The sequence below is a fragment of the Canis lupus genome, chromosome 24 (assembly GCF_011100685.1).
Source record: "Canis lupus familiaris isolate Mischka breed German Shepherd chromosome 24, alternate assembly UU_Cfam_GSD_1.0, whole genome shotgun sequence".
Lineage (NCBI taxonomy): Eukaryota > Metazoa > Chordata > Mammalia > Carnivora > Canidae > Canis > Canis lupus.
The window spans coordinates 47,757,769-47,776,865 of record NC_049245.1 but is presented as its reverse complement, the minus strand read 5'-3'; the positions used below and the strand labels follow the sequence as shown (position 1 = coordinate 47,776,865).

The following is a 19,097-nucleotide window of genomic DNA, read 5'->3' as shown; positions in this document are numbered from 1 at the left end:
TCTGGCATCCTGTCATTATTCACCCCTGTTCTACGGGTGATGGCATTTTTAGCTGCACAGCCCGTTGGGGGTGTCCCTGCCCCAAAGCTGTTGTGTGTTTATCGTCTGCCCCACGGAGCCAGTGATCCGAGACAGTATCCTAACTTCACTCACCCTGCATTATGGTTTGTGGAAAAGATCGGAGGGGTCTTTTTTTCTTTTTCTTTTTCTTTTTCTTTTATTCTTCTTCAGTTTCCTCCAGTCCAACATGGGGCTTGAATTCAGGACCTTGAGATTGAGTTGCATCCTTGGGATGCCTGGGTGGCTCAGTGGTTAAGCCGCCTTTGGCTCAGGGCATGCCCCCAGGGTCCTGGGGTCGAGCTCCCTGCATGGAGCCTGCTTCTCCCGCTGCCTATGTCTCTGCCTGTCTCTGTGTGTCTCATGAATAAATAAATAAAATCTTAAAAAAAAAAAAATTGGGTGCTCTACTGACTGGGGAGCCAGCACTGCCTAGAGGAACTTTTTAAAGATCAGTTGTAACTCAGTTTGTAGGGATCCCTGGGTGGCGTAGCGGTTTAGCGCCTGCCTTTGGCCCAGGGCGCGATCCTGGAGACCCAGGATCGAATCCCACGTCGGGCTCCTGGTGCATGGAGCCTGCTTCTCCCTCTGCCTGTGTCTCTGCCTCTCTCTCTCTCACTGTGTGCCTATCATAAGTAAATTAAAAAAAAAACAAAAACAAAACAAAACAAAAAAAAAAGTAACTCAGTTTGTAGTTCCCCCAACATAATGCAGGCCTTTCAGCTGTGAATATACTGTGTGTGGGCGTCCTGCATCCACTGCCCGGATGCCAGCACCGCTTGCTTATCAGCCACAGATTCCCTCATGCTCTCCCTAAGTCCGCATGGGCATCAGAAGTCTCATGTCTCATGGGGGGCCTGGATGGCTCAGGGTCCCTGTGTTGGAGCTGCTCAGCAGGGACACCCCTCCCCCTGCTTGTGCTTGCTCTCGCACTCTCGGTGGCTATCTCTGTCTCAAGTAGAATCTTTAAAAAAAAAAAAAAAAAGTTTAATGCTTGTTGAGTTTTACTGTTGGAGTAAAATTTACAGACCTGCACAAACCTTAAGAGTTTTAAAGTTTGAGATAAAGACACAGGACATCAGCACCCCAGCAGGTTTGCTCACGTGCAGGTTTCCTGGGCGTGTGTCCCGCCAGGACCCAGTTATCTGAGGGCACTTGAACACAGGAAGCCCAGCCCTGCCCCCAACTGGTCCAACTGGGGATTTTGCACTCCCCACCCGGTGAGTATTCTGGCCAGAAGATGTAGCTCAGAATGATTTCTCTGATTTTATTTTGGAAGGTGCTCATGAGGCCGTGGGTGTGGGTTCCTGCAGTGCCATTCGCTTCCCTGTGCTTGCTCACCCGGCTTCCTTAGAGATTAAATGATCCCTAGCTTGCAAAATGGCTGGCTCAGCGGTGCCCCCACCTTGGGTTGGGGCCGAAGCAAGAGGGCCCTGGGCTTTCATAGGCTTGTGGGGAGGGGCCGGGTGTTGGTTACCAAGGAGCAGAGGCCGGGCGACCAGTCGGGTGGTGTACCAGTTCCCATCTGGCGGGTGCCTAGTCCTTCGATGTCTCCTTGTCTGAGGCTCGCTCCACACCCCGCCAGCCGGGCCAGCCCCTGGGAGCAGAGGTCAGGGGTTGGCTTGCGCACTGGCACTTGAGGCTAACCCCATCCGAGGAAGGAAAGACCATATGTGTTGGAAAGGATTATAGGGATGCTTGCAGTTCAGAACAGGACAGGTTTTGTGTATAAAGGGCTGCATGACACCAGTATCTGCCTCCCCAGTAGCCAACCAAGTCAGCTCTGGTTGTTACCCAAAAGCATGACACTCACAGGTGGCTCTTGTGTGTGGGCATTTCGCTGAGGGAGTCCTGGAGACGTTGCTGGCTGGACCTGCCTGTGCCGCCTCGGGCTCCTCATGGCCTGCCATGGGTCGTGCAGATTCACTTCCACCACCCCCAACCCCATTGGGCTCTCCCTGCCTGTGCCCACGTGGCCCATCACCTCTCGCTCAGCTTGGAGTTAAGATTTGGGGTGTTCAGGTGTTTTTCCCAAAACCAATGTTAGAAAACGAACAGTTGTCCTGCGTTGGCATTTCTACTACTCTGTGGATGAGAGTCACAGTGAATTTTTTTGGAGCTAAGAACACGCAGAGGACTGAGAGTCCATCTTTGTTTACTGGGAAGCGCCCCCCACCCCTGGAAGAGGATCCGGGTAAAGGTATGACCGAAGTAGCCACACGCTGGGAGGTAACTGTTCAGAACCCTCCTTCCTCAGCTGCCGGGGACAGGCTTTGGTGCCTGCCAGATGTGCACCCAGATGAGGGCTCCCTCTTGCACCACCTGCCCTTGTCCGAGAGGAGCCAGTAACAGGCTTTACCCCTGCCAAGTGGCCTTCCTGCAGGACAGCTCTGGGAGTGACCCGGGAAGTGCCCCTACCTGCCAGCACCCGTTGCAGCACAGGGTTCTCCAGGCCATGCGAGGCCACGGTCTTGATCGCCTGCAGGATGTTGGTGGCCTCCCTCCGAGAGTGCAGTCTGCTCGGAGTCAGTGACCCACCTCTGCCACCAGCTGGATGCAGCTCAAGGCTCATGGGTGATGTCACATGTCTTCTGGATACATGCCAAGTGCCACTGTTGTGCAGCCGTGACCCTGCCACCTCGTCCCCTTCCTGCCAGCTCCAGGACAGACTTAGGCTGTCCAAGATTGACCTGTGAGCTGTAAGTGGACATGGAGATGGATAGGGCACCCCGAGGCTGTGGTGTCCATGCAAGGGTTAACCCGAACACCCAGGTGCCATGCCCCTGGGAGAGGGCATTCCTGCCAAGTAGAGGGCGCCCGTACCGAAGGCCTGGCCAGCTGAGTGTGGGTGCAGAAGCTGGGGAGCCAGTTGTTTTCAAAAAAATTTTTTTAAAGATTTTATTTATTCATGAGAGACACAGAGAGAGACAGAGGCAGAGGGAGAAGCAGGCTCCCTGTGGGGACCCCGATGCAGGACTCAATCCCAGGACCCCGGGGTCACGCCCTGAGCCAAAGGCAGATGCTCAACCACTGAGCCACCCAGGTGCCCCGGATTTTCTCTTTGGAATAACAAGGTTACAGAAGAGTTGCAAGAGCAACTTTTTAAAAATCTGGATTTGCCTGTTAACACTTTGCCCCATTTCCTTGGTCCTGTGCTTGCTGTGTACATGCATGTGGGTATGTGTGTGTGTGTGTGTGTGGTTTGTATCGTACATGTGACTATGCATGTTTATGTGTGTATATGTGAGTTGTGTATGTATATGTGTGTGCATGTGTGGTACACGTCTGTATGCAGGGTTCTGTGTATACAAATGTTCGTGTGTGTATGCAGGTGTGTGTGCATGCAGGAGTACGAGTGTGTAGAGTTGTGTGCAGGTGTGCATGTGTGCAGTGTGTAGGCATTGTGTGCAGATGTGCGTGCAGGGTTATGTGGGTATACTGCAGGGTTGTGTGTGTGAAGTGAATGCAGGTGTGTATATATGCAGGCATATTTGCAGGGTGTGTGCTGGTCTGCATGATTGTGCATGCAGGTGTGTGCAGATGTGCGTGTGTGCGTGTTTCGTGCACTACTTGAGGTCTGCAGTGCATCTTTCACCCACATACTCCAGGGTGTTTTTGACCGCAGGGGGTCAGGCTCTTCAGTGAGGGGGACAGGGCCGTGACCCGAGGCACCCCCTGATTCCAGTTTGATCGTTAGCAGTGTCCTTTGGAGCGTTCTGGGGAGGTGAGAAGGCTTTCTCGCCCAGGTCTTACCCCGTGTCTGGAGGAAGCCTCAAGGCCGACACTCCACGGACCATCCCCGCCCCTCTGGCAGGCCTAACTGACAGGCCCAAGGGACGGGCCACCCTTCGCAGTGTCCCTTGGGTGGGCTTCTCGGCCGATGGAGGTAGGGGCTGCTGGTGACTGCTGAGTATGTCTCTGGCCAGGGAAGCCCTACACAGTAGCCTCTGGAAGTGGAAGTGCGTTTAGCCTGGGGGCCGGCACAGAGAGGCGGCGCGTGCCAGCAGAGGTAGGTGTCAGGGGCCCCAGGGCTGGGCTGCCTCGGTGCTGATGCCCCCTCCTTTTGACCTGGGCACTCAGGAGGTTGCTGCTTCCCTGGCAGCTGCAGCACCATAGGCCCTTCCTGCCGCTGGGGGTGGTTAACGCAGAGGTCCCCTAGCTCACCGTGACACCAATCACCAGCTCATGGGAGCCATCACCCGAGTGGTGTCCTGAGTGACGGCGGACATCTGCACCCCCACGCCCCACTGTGGGTTTCAGTGATGCAGCGTGGACAGAATGGCTCCTTCCCTGCCCTGTGTCCAGGTGGGTGCCAGTGAAGGTTCTCATGTGGCCCTGGCAGGAGGAGGTCCCTGTGCTTCATGCCCGAGTCCTGTGATAGTCCCGCCAAGGCCAGAGGCACTGGTGCCTGTGGTGCATCCCTTTTGGTCGGCTGAGTGGCACCCTTTGCCCTGGGCTGGTGTCTGGGTTTCCTTCCTGCGCAGGCACCTGAATCCTGTCACTATTCCTTCCTGCAGCGCTTCCCACTCCCCCACCCCCCAAGCCCTAAAGTCACTGGAAACTGGAACTCAGCCTCTGCGACTCTGGTCCTTGGCTACCTTGAAGGGAACAGAGCTTGGTGACACAGTACCTTGCCACCGAGGGCCCCTGGGCCAGCTGGGGGGTGAGCCACTCCCAGGGATCACTGTGTGTTCCGAGAGCGAGCAGATGGCGGCCTGCTGCTGCGGTGTGGATGGGTGCTTGGCTGCGAGGCCTTCCTGGAGAAGGCCAGGGTGCAGGGGGAACCAGGGCTGTGAACTGCTCAGCGCCCCCGGGGCAGGGTGCCCGAAGTCTGGGGTCTCTCCAGCAAGCACAGGTAAGGGAGCTTGTGGGGCAGGACAGCGGAGCCCATACCTGGGGGGTCGGGGGTGAGGGAGTGTTTGGGTGCAGGTGGGAGAGCAGCAGGCAGCTAGGCATCTGCAGTAGGAGGTCAGGAGTGGGCAAGGGCACAGGACCGTGGTCTGAGAGGGACGTGGTCAGGGCAGCGGGTGAGGAGGCCAGAAGCTGGAGGCTGACCCGAAGCTGCTTGCTGGGAGCTGGTCCTGCCCCGAGCCGTGGCCCTGCCTGGAGCAGGCTCCTTGTTTGTCTCCACTCCTGAGAGCCAGGGGTGGGGTCCCAGGCTTCTGGGGGACTTCCTGGCGCTCAGAGTCCCAGCTGCATAGGGTACTGGAGGGTAGGGGTAACTGTGGGTGCTACCCAGAAGACCGGCAGCCCACCCGGCCCCCCTGGGCTGGTCCCCTGTGGGGGCGGTGGGGCTTGGGGGTGCCAGCTCTCATCTGCACCTGGTCGTGGAGCTGGTTCAGCTCTTGCCCGTTTCACGGTTTTGCTGGTCACAGAGAGGTGCCACCTGGTGGACACCAGGATGGGGTGGGGCGGGGAGAGGCCCTGCCTGGCTTGGAGGCAGAACCTAGAGAGAAAGGGAAGACTCTGAGCAGCCTGGGGTGGTGGCTAGGGTTCTGGTCTGCATCTCTTGGTGGCCCTGGTGGCCAGTGAAGGACCCCAGTGGGGAGGAATAAGGAAATGACTGAAGGAGAGCCTGTGCCCTGGGAGCACTGGGGCTTTGTCGCCTGTCCCTGGGTAGTCAGGAAAGCCTCCAGAAGACAAACGTCGCTTGAGGCCTGAAGGGCGATTTGGGGAGAGGGTGAGGTTGGTAGGGCGGGAGCATGGGCAGGGCCCAGAGCCCCTGGACTAAGAAGCCCAGAGGGTTGCTGGTTCTTCCCTAGCCTGAAGCTGCCCTGTGTTCTGGGTACACGCACACACACACCGCAGCAGACACGTAGATGCACACATGCACACGGGAGCACACACATGCACACGGGCTTCTAAACGCGCCATTATGCACATACACGTACACATGCACACACCAATGTACATGAACATGTGCACACTCAAGCCTATGCGCACACACGCACGTGTGTACACGTGGGCTCTGGTGACACAATTGTAAAGATAGTGGCGGTGACGGCGGCGGCGGTGGCGGTGATGCTAACCGCTTACATTGGCTGACCGCATCGCGCTCCCTCTCCAGCCACGGATGAGGCAACAGAGGCAGAGGTGAAAGAACTGGGTGAGGCCTGCGACTGCCCACCGTCCTGTCTGCCGTCACCAAGAGGCTCCTGCTCTGCCCCAGACTCCGTTCCAGCTGGGTTCCCGGGAGGGACGGGCGCGGGAATCTGTTATCCTCTGCCATCAGGGTCCCGTGCTCTGCAGCCTTGCCTAGATCTCGGAGGCACCTGTAGCCTGGCCCTATGCGGGGCTCGGAAATATTTGTTGAATGAATGAAGAGTATTTAGGGGGGTGGGGACCTCACCTCGTGTGGGCCTGGGTGTCCCTCCTCCCCTGGTCTGAGGTGCTGTGGCAAGGGGCTCCTTCCCAGTGGGGAGGGGGCTGCCTCTGTTGTCACACTTGAAAAGATGGCCTTCGGGGCTGGCTTCTGCTGTCCGTGCACTGCCCAGGGTCCCTCTGGGCCCTGTCCGGGTACAGAATCCTGCAGGGTGCCCTCATGCCGTGACTGTGGGCCCTTGCAGGAGGGTCCAGTGACAGATCCAGGTGTCCACAGGTGCCTGAATGGAGGGTTCTGTGCTGCCCCGCTGTACTTGGAGATCCTACCTGAGCTCGGTGTGGGCCACCTGCAGGGACAGGTGCAGTGGGGACTGTGCACTTGGAGCCATGATGGGACGCAGCCCAGGGCTCTGAGTGTCCCAAGCCTGTTCTTGTTGTCCCCCATCCCTCTGGTGTGCACAGGGCTGGACTTCCCTGGGGCTGCTCACCAGTGTTGGTCCCAGTCTGGGGAGGGGGGTCTCAATAGAAGGATCTGGAGTGGTCACACCCCAGGATAGCTCAGGTGCCCTCCCAAGTGTCCAGAGCTCCTGACATACATCCTGGCCAGGCTGGAATGTGGAGGTCCCCACCAGTGGTGACTGTGAAGTCCAGCCCAGCCTGGAGACCCTGGCAGCCCCAGATGGGGAGCGGGGAAGGGAGAGGCCGCAGGGGCCCCCCACAGGTATCTCGGGGCAGCCAGAAAGGACCTGCTGAATATGGCTGAGCACCCGAGATGGGGCTCGGCACCCCGTGAGCAGAGCCTTGTTATCTAAAGAGGCTCCCTTTTCTCCTGTTCAGTCTCACGCCCCTGACCTGGGGAAGCGGGCTGGCTGCCCTCAACTTTCAGTGGGGCCCCCCCACCATCAGAGCATCTGTAGGAACGACTTGGAGAGGGATCCCCCTGCCTTCTTGCTGCAAGAAGAACCCTGCTGCAGAACCCTTGGTGAGGGTTTGGGGATCAGCCTGGCCGGTGGAGGTGGGGTGTCGGCCTGGGAAAGGCAGGTGCGCGTCCGTCTGTGGCTGCTCATCTTGGCTGCTGCTGACCTCCCCCGCAAGGGAGCCAGGGCGGTCTGAGGGGGAAGCAACGTTTCACCCTTCTTACTTGCAGACTTTTCACTCTCCCAGACACCGTTACCCTGCACCCTACTCCACCTGGCTACTGGGAGCCCATAGGTGAAGGCAGGGCTGCTGAGGGTCTGCACTCTAGGGGACCATCTGCTACCGGTGTCCAGGCTTATGGGCTGGGCCAGGAGGTGGCCAAGGGCAAACAGCCCAGAGACCCCGGCTCCCAATCTCTGCGCTGGCCAGAGGCCTGCCTGGGAGGTAGAGCCAGAGCAGGGCCAAGGGGACCCAAGCAGCGGGGATGTGGCCACTCCGGCCCTGCAGCCCCTCCCTCTGTGGCTGCCTCATGAGAGAGCTGGTGCTGGGAAACCTAGAGGGGACCCCTGGATGAGTTTGGGAGGGGGCTGTGGCTGGGCGGCACCAGCCTTGGCAGTTTATTAGGTTTTATTCATAGTGGAGAAGTCCTCTCTGCAGGGCTAGATCCTTGGCAGGCCAAACGGCGGGGGTGTCCCTTGCCATCTGGTCATGTCCTCTTCAGTGGCCCACACTGGGGGTGGCCCCTTGCTGGAGAGCCCTGAGCTGGACCGCAGTTGGTGCCTAGCCGGATCTCGGGGTGTTCTGAGCACTATCCAAGCTTGCTGTCCCCTAGGGGGACCCCCCAGCACCTCCGTAGGGGGTATCCTGTGGGCCAGGTGCTGGCCGGGAGCTTGGAGGCACTTAGCACTGGTCCGGGGGTCCAGCTCTTCCTCTGGAGTGGGGTCAGTGGTCTGTGTGTGGGTGTATGTGCGTCCCTGGGTGAGGAAGAGGGAGGCTGAGCACAGACACATAGCGCCAAGCTGGTGCAGAGTGCAGGTTTGGGGCCCAGGCCTTGAAGTCGAGGCTCTGGCCACGGCACACGGCCCTCCTGCAATGCAGCATTCGGCTGCGGCCCAGCCCTGGGAGGCCTGCTCTTTGGAGGGCCCAGGACTCCCACAGAACTCGGACCCACCCAGGGGATTGGGGTGTAGGTGCTCTGCGACTTCAGGCCTCCTATGTGGGAAGGTTCTAGAAGGACAAAGCTCCCCAGCTTCTTCCTGGGGGACCCCCAGCAGAGACTCACCAGCCCAGAGGAAAGCGCGAGGGCCATCTTTCAGCTCTAGGGTCCTCCTCCGCCCTCTTTGGCTAAAGGCTCACAGGTCTGTTCTGGTCAGGAGCCAAGTCCCCGGGGGGAGAGGTGGGAGGCACAAAGCCCGGCTTCATCTTTGGTCCAGAGAGCCCGGGAGGCAGGGGCCACCTGCCCGGGAACGGAGCGTCCGCTCTGCCTGTCCGGGAACGTTCTGAGCAGGCCCAGGAGAAAGCTCAGAGCGAACAGGGCTACACTCCTTCCACGCCCAGTAGGGACCCCAGGCCCGGGGCTGTACCCGCAGGCCCTTCAGTGCTGTCCTGGAGTGACCCTGGGTCCCCTCCAGATGAGAAGTGCCTTTGGAGAAGGAAAGAGGAGGGGCCGCCAAGCTCAAGATCAGTGCTGTGGGGTCCGCTTTCCCGCACGATGGTCAGGCTGGGGCTTGCTGGGGCCACCTTGGCGCTTCCCGGTTCTCCGGGAGCAGGAGGTAGGAGGACTCTCCTTGCCTCTGCAGTGACCCTGACCTGGGTGGGGTTGGGAAAATGGGGTCCCCTGGCTTCTTGTGCCTGAAGCGTGCATCTCAGGGACAGGATGGGTCTGGGCTGAGAAGGAGCTGGGGAGGCAAGCTTCTTGCCCTGCAGCTGCAGGAGGGGGTGGGGGTGAGGGGGCCACACCCTAAAGCCCAAGTGGTCCTTTTTGTGCTGGTCTTCGGATCCCTGTCTAGGGAACACGTGGGGGGACCAAAGCCCCTGCCCAGGCTGTAAGAGGAAAGCCTGCCTGCCCAGCTGCAAACCCAGGCTGGGGCCTTGCAGAGCGGAAGGGACGCCTGTCGTGGCTCCGCACGGCCCGGGGCGGAGGCAGCTGAGTGACCCGGGGTGCAGGCGGGGATGGGGGAGCCCCGCGGCTGAAGGGAGGCAGGAGGAGCCCACACAGATCGCTTGCCAGGGCACCAGCAGGTGGCGCTGGCTCCTGAGGACAGAAAAAAAAATGCCTGCAGCAAACCTGAGTGGGTGTCACTGCGGCTGCAGATGGTGGGGGAGGGACGTGCCATCCCCCCCTCGGCTGCGGAGCCTCACGTGCCCGAGTCCCGCATAGTCCGGAGCGAGGTCTCGGGAGGAATGCGGCGGCCGCACGCACCTGTCCCGGTCCAGGGCCTGCACGCAGGTGTAGACGCGTCCTCCCCGTCCCCCGCATCCCTTTTGGAGTCACCTCCTCCGGGCAGGGGCAGGGGCAGGGCAGGGGCAGGGAGGCCGTGCCAGGAGCTCGGGGAGGGCACCCCAGCCCGGGGCGGAGCGGCCCGAGGAGGGACAGACTTCGCAGTGACCTCAGACCCCAGCCCGCTCCCTCCCTCGTTGCCACGGCAACTGCCCGGAGCGCCCGCGGTCGGGGCGAGCGGCCTTCGGGACGCGCTTGGCCCCGCGCCCGTGGCTCCTGCCCCGCGGGGGCCCGCGCCCCGCCAGCACCGCGGACAGCGCCCGGGCCCCGAGCCGCCGGCCTCCCCGCGCGCCCGCCCCGACAGCCCCGCCGGCGCTGCCCCCGCCCCCGCCCCTCTCTTTGTCTCCCGGCCCGGCTCGCCCCGCCGCCCGCCGCGGACCTCGCGGTGCCCCGAGCTGCGGACGCACGTGGCCGGCGAGGCGGGGTGGGCGCAGCCCCGCGGCCGCGCCCCCTCCCGCCCTGCGGCGCCCGGGGCGAGCGGCCCCTTTGTGTCCCGCGGCCTGGTCCCGGCCCGGCAGCTGGGCCGCCCTCTGCGCGGGCGCATTGTTCCCCGGATTTGTCCGCGGCGCGAGGGGCCGCCGGGGGCCGGGCTCGCCTTCCTCCCGGGCGGGGCGCGCGGGCCATTTCCATGAGAAAGGAGCGGCGGAGGCGCCTCTCTTGGCATTCACCGCGTGCCTTAATTGTATGGACATTAAATCAAGGTCCGCTGTGAACACGCAGAGGGGCCCTCAGGCAGCGGGGCGCGGGCGCGGGCGCGGGCGCGCGTGGGGTCCGGCCCCGAGGCCACCGGCGCTCCGCGGGGCGGGGAGCTGCGCCACGCCGACGGCGCTCCCCCGCCACCCGGCCCGCCCCCAGCTCCGGGGAGCCCTGCGCGCGCGGCCCTCGCCCGGGGAGGGGGCCCGGGCGCCCCTGGGGGCGGGCCGGGGCGCGGGCGGGGGGCGCAGAGGCCTCCGGGGCAGCCGGGCGCCCTCCCCGCCGCGCCCCTCCCCGGGCCCGCCAGCGCGCGGCGACGCGGCTCAAAGAAAGAGCCTCGGGGCTCGGAGGCGGACGCCGGCGTCTCCTTCACCCCCGCGAGCTCGCCCTCCCCGCCCGGGCCGGGCCGCACGCGGAGCCCCAGGGGCCGGGCCAGGCCCGTCCCGCGCAGTTACCCGTCCCCGGGAGCCGCCGCCGCCGCCGCTCCTCGCCGCCCCGCAGCCCCGGCCCGGGCGCGGGGGCTCTGGACGCCGGCAAGTCCGCGGGCGCCGCGGGCCGCGGGGGCCGGGGCGGGGGCCGGGGCCGGGGCCGGGGTCGGGGTCGGGGTCGGGGGCTCCGGCTCGGCCCGGCCGCCCCCGCCCGCCCCGCCCGGCCCCGCGCCCGCCGCCGCCGCCGCCGCCGCCGCCGCAGCTGCTCCGCGCGTATCCGCGCTCGGCTCGGGCACCGGGCGGTTATACTGGGGCGCGCGGTGACGTCAGCGACACCGGCCCCGCCGCCGCCTCCCCGAGGTGTCCTTGAGAACTGCGGGGCACGCGCGCCGCGCACACGCGCGCACACGCACTGCGCCCCGGGGCCGCCCGCGCACACGCCCGCCCGCGCCCCGGCCCGGCCCCGGCCCCGGCCCCGGCCCCGGCCCCGCGCCCCGCGCCCGCGCCCGGCCCCCGCGGTGCCTGCCCCTCCGCGCCCGGGACACCGCTCCCCGCCGACCTTCCGCAAGCGGAGGCCACGCGCACGGAGCACAGCCGCGGCCCGGGCGCCCTCCACAGCGCCCACGCGGACCCCGAGGCCGCATCCCGCCGCTGCTCCCTCCCCGTCCTCAGTGGGATGCGGACGCCGAGCCCGGCCCGCGGGAGCGCAGACAGCACCTGGCGGCCCTTGTGCTGCGCCGCGCCGGGCTGGGGGCTGGGGGCTGGGGGCTGGGGCCGGAGCCGCCCGAGGGCTGGCCCTGCTCGGCTCCTGCGCTCCCCTAAGCGCCACCTCGGGCCTCCCCCAGGGGCCTTTGTTCCCGTGCACAGGGCGAGGTGAGGCAGCGCCCAGCCGCCCGCAGGCCTCTGCGCCCCTCTCCTTCCCTCCAGGCCCACCCGACCCGCACCTTGTGCCTGAGAGCAGAGCCCACTGCCCTCCCCGCCTGGTGCACCGCCCTGCGCCCTCCCTCTTCGGCCCTCTACCCCCACAGCCTGGGGAGCCCCCCACCAGCCGCTCTGCCCCCACCCCGCCCCCTCCTCAGCCCACCAGGACGTCCCTCCCCCTTTGGTGCAGCTTCAGCCTGACCCTTGGAGCCGCAGCCTCTCGTCCTCTGCAGGGTCAGGGTGACGCTTCTCTCTAGCCAGAGACGTGCAACGTCCCGCCCCAAACACACTCATCCACACGGAAGTGGAAGCCTCGCCTCCCCCAGCCCAGCACTGAGGAAGGCCCCTCCAGCCTGTGGGGCTCACCGCCATAGCCAGACGCAGGCTGGACCCTCAGTGGTGGGCTGGAGGGCAGGGGACCCGGGGCAGCTGGCACTTGAAGCCTTCGTCAGGGACTGTGTCGCTCTGGGCCTCCGTCAGTCAGCGTGATGGAGGACGCTGGACGCTCGTGTCACCCTACTAGGACGGGGGCACAGCCCCTCCGGCGGCAGGGGACCCGCTGTCCATGGTGTTGAAACCAACCCTGAAGCAGTCTCCCCTCCCACCTGGCCTCTGGACCTTTCACCCCGTCCTCTCCCACCCAGGGGTGCCAAGTGGACACCCACCCTCCAGCCTTGGCTTCCCGGAGAGGCCCAGGCCGGCTCTGGCTTCTAGCTCCCTGAAGCTCGTTGGCATTCTGGGGGGGTCCTCAGGTTTACAGACTGGACCCCAGATCTTCCTTCGGGTCCCTCTTCCACGGGGCTGGCTCCAGGTGGTCCCAGGCAGGTCACCACCCCTCGCCCCCGCTCCCTTCCCGGCCGGCACTGCACGCCGCCCCTCTGCGTCCTCTCCGCAGGCGGGGCAGATGTGGGGGTGCTGCGCTTCTTCTCTAGGATCAGCCCAGATTTTTGCGCAGCCGGCAGGCATTTCCTCTTTGCCATTTTTACATTTCAGACCTGAGCACCGAGGCTCAGCCCTTCGTTCCCGGTACCCAGCGACCCGTCACCCCGGCCCCCTGGGAGGAAGGGCGGCCCCGGGTGTGGGGTGGAGCCCGCCCCACCTCCACCCTGCCCGCCCGGCTTCCCCCTTCTGAAGGGCCTGCAGCCTCCGAAGGTCTGGGCAAGTCAACTTACTGCTGCCAGGCCCCGGCGCGGGTTTGTGCTCCCGTTGGGCGGGCGCGGGCCCAGCCTCCCCGCGCCCAGCCTCGCTGCGCCCCGCACCTGCTCTCCGCCGCTGCCCACGCCGCAGTCTCTCCCCGGCACACAAGATTTTGTGTCTGTGGATTTATTTGCGAGCTCCTCGGCTGGGCGTGAAGGGCGCAGGGAGGCGGCGCAGCCGGGGTGGCTCAGGGCTCCGGGTCCCAGGCAGCCGCCTTCCACGCGCACAAAGGCCCCTCTCGCCACGGGCCGGCAACTTGGAGACGGGTCAGGTGTCTTCCTGGGGGCGGGACGTGGGCTGAGACCCCCTCCCCCTTCTCTCCCCTCCGCCTTCCTCGGAAGCCTGCGAATGGAGAATGGCGTGGGATTAAGCAAACCCACAGAAACCGGTGAAGAACCCCCGCCCTCCCGGCTCCTGCTGCCTCGTCACCCGCCCCCGCCCCTCCTGGGCGCGAGGCTCCGCGCTCCTCCAGAAAGGGGTGGGGCCGTGGTCACATCTGGGAACAGCTGGCTCTTGGCTGCTTGACCTTTGCCCCCGTTCCCAGGTGGGGGAGGAGGGGACTGGGGTCTTCCCATCTGCAGGGGGTGGGGGAGAGACCGGTGTGGCTGGAGGTGCTCAGTGTGGATGAAGCCTGGGGAGGGGAGGCTGAGGCTTCCAGCCTAAGGGAGGAGGGGACAGTTTGCAAGGGGCTCCAAGCCCAGTCCCTGCTCTGGGTCCCCTGTAGCCACAAGATGGTCCACAGCTTCCAACCCCGACCTGGGAGGCCCCACCCACAGACCTGCCCTGTGGGGAGGCCCAGATCCCCTCCATCCACACGTCTCCCCTGAGGGACAGACGCACCCAGGTCCTGGCCCTGGTGCCTGAGCACCTCCCCATTCCTCCCACAGCCAGACTAAGGCCCCCAGGGGCGGGGCACGGGCCAGGAGAGGGACCCTCTGGGCGCCCGCTGCTCCTTCTCCACCCCACGTGCTCAGAGCGTGCTTGGCCCGGCTGCCTCTCCCCGTATGACTAGGAGGTGGGGGTACCACACAGCAAACCCCCCAGCTCAGGCTCAGGTCCCCGCCTGGAGCCAGCCGCCTGTTCCTTGGCTTAGGTCAGGGCTTAGGTCTGCACAGGGCCAATTTGGGGAGGAGGAACTTGCCCTTTGAAGCTGGTGGGGGCCAGGACCCCCAGCACGCTTGAGTTCCCCCGGGTGGGAGAGGCCACCACAAAGGCTGTGATTGTGAGCCAGGCCAGGCACACAATGGGGTGGGCCGCCCAGGGGCCGGGGCCCCTGCTTGGAGAAGAGGCCACAGCCCCTTCCCTGCCGCTCCCGCCCCTGGCTCCCTCCTCCCCGGCCCCGCCCAGCCCCACCGGGAGAGACGGGCGGACCCAGGGCCCAACAGGCGCAGAGCGGCTCCACCCGATCCCTGAAGGGTTGGTCTCTGGACCCGAGGGCTGTGGAACCTCTGGACTGCTGGCACGCCGGGGGCTGCTGCGGGAGGCCAGGTAAGTGCCGCACCTGGGCGGGGCCAGGCCAGTGCCCTGGAGGCCAGTGCAGTACCCCTAGGCCGCCGTGAGGGGAGGCGGGATGCCTGGCCAGTGGCGGGAACAGGCCTTTTGTTCCCCGAGGCGCCCCTGCTGGACCTCCCCGAGCTTCCAGGCAGCTCTGTGGCCACCCAGCTAGGAAGCAGAAGCAAGGCCAGTTGCCTCCCCACCAGCCTCCCAGCCCCTACCCCCCTCCCCTCCCCGGGCTGACCTCTCCACCCCACTGGACTGGGTCCAGGCTTTGGAGCGGTCCCAGAGGCTGTGTTGTGGGGAGGGAGCCCGGGCCGGCCCCCACTGGCCTCACCTAGGGTCCTGGTGTCCTCAGAGTGGCCCTGGAAGGCAGGGTGGAGGGCTCACCCCCACTCCTGTCCCCCAGAAAGCACTTCAGAGCCCTGGAACGGGCCTCTGGGGTCCGGTCTCCCTGGGATTCTTGCAGGGCCTGCAGGGCGCAGAGATCTCTAGGCTGCAGGGCCCGGCCCCTAGGGTGGCAGGCAGGATGCCCTGGGCAAGGACGCCCTGTAAAGCCACATTCCTTCTAGAACCTGGGAGCTAGGGGCAGGGACACCCTTGGCCTCAGGTCTCCTTCCATGGGGCCCCTCCCCACAGCCAGCCTGGCCCGGGGTGGGGGCGCTTGTCTCCTGAGTGCTCTGCTCAGGGGCTTTGTTCATCCTCCTTCCCCGGGGGGCCGCCCACCCAGCGGGGCAGCAGGTGAGGAGGGCCGGCTCCCCCCTGGGGGCCAACCCCACCTCTGAGTGGGGGCGGGAGTGCCCGGCCCTCAGCCGGCCCCCATCATGAGGCAGAGGGTTCAGCCCAGGGGGTGGCCTGCCCTGAGCCTGCCCTGCTGGGTGCCCCTCGCCCCCTCAGCTCCCAGGGCCCACACGAGGGCGTCCCACCGCAGCGCCCCCGGAGCCCGGCCGGCCCACAGCGGGTCCTGCACGTGGGGTCCTGGACGGCGGGCTGGGGACAGCAGGAGCCCCTCGGCTGGGCCGACGCGGCCAGATCTGGTCACGGGATAGGACGCAGTGCGGCCGGCCCGCTCGGGTCCCCGTGTGTCTCCTGTCCCGCAGTCTGGCCTCGCCCACCCTCAGCTCTGCCCCCCAGCTGTCTCTCCTTCGCTGGCTGTCTCCCGGCCACCCCGTCTCCTTCCCTCTCTGGCCCGGGACCTCTCCACCTCTGAGAGTCTCTGGCTCCCTCCTCCTCCCTGATCCACACCTGCCTCCAGGGCCGGGCCATCTGCTTCTCGTGCCTGATTCTGGCAGGAGAGTGGGGTCCCTGGGGGGGCAGGGGCCGCTTACCCTCGTCTGCTCTCGGGCAGGAGCATGCTCCTGCTTTCCTCTTCAGGGGTGGCCCCTACACAGCAAATCCAAAGTCATGGGAACTGTCCCACGCAGGGAGGCCTGTCCAGAACGTCCTTGCCCCTAGGAGATAGCCCCCCACGTGTTCCTGGGACCCAGGTGTCGGGAGGGGGTGGGAGGTCACCGCGAGCCCGGGTCCCTGGGCCGAGCAGGACAGCGGGCCCCAGGAAAGTCAGCCCTCTTGTCTGAGCGTGGACCCCGGGGAGGGGCAGGAGAGCCCCCTGCCCGTTCCACAGGGGCCCGGGGCTTCGTGCTGCAGGTGCTGTGGGCCGGGGGTGGCCGCCGAGCTGGGGCCGCATGTCTGGGAGCTCAGGGAGGAAGGTGTGGGGAGGGACGTGGGGCCGGCGGACGGGGACCTGCCCAGCGGCGGGTGCAGGAGATGCAGTAGGGTGCCCCAAGATCCGGGTCGGGGGGTTGCCCACCTCGGGCTGGGGATGTGCACAAGGGCCTGGGGGCGGTGGGCCTGCGTCACACGGGAGGCTTCGATGTCCGTGGCGTCCAGCGAGGCCTTCCCGGTGTCCACCCGCTGTGTGCTTCCTGAGCGCAGGTGCTAGTGGTTTCCCACCAGTGGGATGTAAAGCTCCCTGAGCACAGTCCCTTAATGAGAAGAGTGGACGAGAGACCAGGAGGGGAGCGCTGGGCGTCTGCCGGGGGGCCTCCTTCCCGGGGCGGGGGGCTCGCGGTGTCCGCACAGAAGGCTTCCGTCAGCCTTGGGCTCGCCAGAGCCAGCCCGGTGGGAGGTGCGCCCGGCGTGGGTGCGGAGCTGGGGGGCTGGAGGGCCGGGCTGCCTGCGGGGAGAGGCTCCGGGGGACGGGGGACAGTGTTCAGCACTGAGCCAGGCCCCCGGGGGTCTGCAGGGCTGAGCGGCCGCTGGGCGGGGCAGAGGCAAGGACGGCCGTGGGCGCGCTGTGGGGACTGTCACGGCCTCCCTGGGCCGCCCACAGCCCTCTTGCTCACTGGACGCTCCCCAGGAACGCGCGCGGGTGCCGACTCTGACGCGGTGTGTGGGCGCGAAGCTGGTGTCCCCTCAGGTGTGGCTGTGTGCTGCCCCGTCTGCCCTCGGCGGCTGCACGTTGGCCCTGGGCTCCCTGGGCTCCGCGCCTCTGGCTTCAGGTGGCCTTGGTCGTGGGAGGCACGAGCCAATCCGAGGGTGGAGGCCGGGCGAGCGTCTACCCAGTGGCCCACTTGCGAGCGCCCTGTCCTGCCCCGCGAGCTTCCCTGGCTGTCCGTGGCCCACCTGCCCCTGCCCACGCCGTGGTCCGTGCCCCTTTTCAGAGCCTCCCACGTCACCGCGCCGCACGTGCCCCTGCCCTGGCTGTCGGCTTGACCTGCAAGCACCGAGGTGGTGGCAGCTTGTCCTGCCGGCCAGGCACGGGCACGGGCACGGGCACGGGCACGCTGTGCTCCAAGAGGCCTCCCCGGGCTCCCCCCGGCTGGGGACCAGGAGAGAGGCTGATGGTGAGATTGCAGGGAAAGAAGGGGGGCAGGGGAGGAGGGGGAGGGCTTCCAGGGCCAGCAGCCAGGGCTGCCCCGGGTGCCTCCTTCTCCAGGCACGGAGGTGGGGAGGTGGGGGGAGGAGGACGAGGGAGCCTAGGGCCCAGGGGAGGGGTGGGGCCCGGCTGGAGGGAACTGAGCCCCTCCCATTCTGTGCCTTCAAGCAGCGCCCCCCTCCTGGCCCTGGCTGCAGGCAGTCACGTGGGGGTCGGGGTGCTGGGGACACGATGGGTCCCTGGGGGGAGAGTCATTACCTGTGTGCCAGAGGACTCGGCAGCCGGAGCCCGCAGGCCCGCCGTGTGGGCAGGCCCCTTCCTCTGCTGGGGGGCAGCGGCCGTGCCTGTGGGCCTTGCGTGAGCCCGGCTCAGCCCAGGAGGCGCCGGGCGTGTGTCCAGGGCACTGCTCCTGGCAGGGGCGTGGGGACCTGGTCCCTGCTGGCCCTGCCGTCGGCCCCCCCATGGGCCCCGGTGTCCACGGTTTGCTTTAATTCAAAGCTGAGGCATCGGGGCTCTGCCTTGGTGTCTCTTCCCTCCTGTCCCCGCGGGACACGCCGTCCTCCAAGCCGCTGTGGCTGCAGCTCCTTCCTGGGGCCTCGCAGGGCAGGAGTGCCATGAAGGACGCGCGCGACAGAGCTGTGTCCCCTGCTCTGAGGGGGAGCTGCTGTGTGGGCATGTGCTGGCCTGTCCATCGTGGACGGGGCCCCGGGGCTCCCCCCCCAGCTCCCAGCCACGTGCCCTCTGCCTTCCTCCAGGAGGTGACTTGGGGCAGCCACACGGACCAGACCCTGCTGCAAGCCCGGGAGGCCGCACACGGCCCGCCCAGACCCCAGCACGGACACGGGTTGGGGCGACGGCGGGAGGGGGTGCGGGGCCTCGTGGAAGGTTCCCACGACGTTGTCAGTGAGAGGCCGCGCTGCGGGGGGCTGTGCTGGGTGCTCCTGTCGGAGGTGACCCCGCACAGACCCCGCGGCAAGGGGCTCCCTGCCCCCGCCCGCCCCTCGCCCTCCTGAGACCCTGCAGGGCCCGCCCCAGCCCCTGGAATTGGGCGGCCACCCTCGGTCACCTGGGCTGCTGTCCCGACACGGGCTGGGCCTGGCCTCATGGGCCCGGGGTGGGTCCTGGAAGCAGACAGGCCTGGGCAGCTTCCCCGGGTTCCCTCCTCGCCACCTCGCCTCGGGGTCCTCACCTGAGACTGGGGACAGCGACAGCTCCTGCCCTCCGGGCTGGGAGAGAATTCAGCGGGGATGGGGGTTTCCTTTGTAGAGATAACGTTTGAATGAAAGTGCAAGCCCCGCAGGGCGTCCCGGGAAGCCTTGTTCAGCGGCGCCTTCTCCGGTTGGGAGCGACCTGCCTGATCGGGGCGTCGGGGCGTCTGCTCCCCGCCGGGACTGGGCAAGGGGCCAGAGGGAGGTGTCCAGAAACGGGCCAGGGGGTGGTCCTGGGACCCAGAACATCAGAAGCCTGCTGCCCTCGGCCCCCCGCCCCCGGCCCCTGGCGGGGCCTCAGGCTCGGGGCACGTGGGGGCTTCCGGCCCCCCAGACCCCCGAGGGAGCGCTGGCTGGGCTGACTCCCCGACGGACACCCGGAAGGCGCCCCCCGCCCGCACAGGCCTTTGGGAAAAACACGCTCACGGTTGACAGGGGCAGAAGCCCCGTATCCAACGCCAATGTGGGGTCTGCGTCAGCCT

The 19,097-nt window shown here is 66.1% G+C and overlaps 1 long non-coding RNA gene across 1 annotated transcript; it reads right to left on the bottom strand.

The window, feature by feature from the left end:
- Window positions 1-13,016: 13,016 nt before the first annotated feature.
- Window positions 13,017-17,275, bottom strand: LOC119877494. Its single transcript, XR_005378118.1, has 5 exons — window positions 16,875-17,275; window positions 16,340-16,514; window positions 15,858-15,980; window positions 14,867-15,001; window positions 13,017-13,377 (listed from the first exon to the last, which is right to left on the bottom strand). It is a non-coding gene; the product is annotated as an uncharacterized LOC119877494 (long non-coding RNA).
- Between the last annotated feature and the right edge of the window lie 1,822 nt (window positions 17,276-19,097).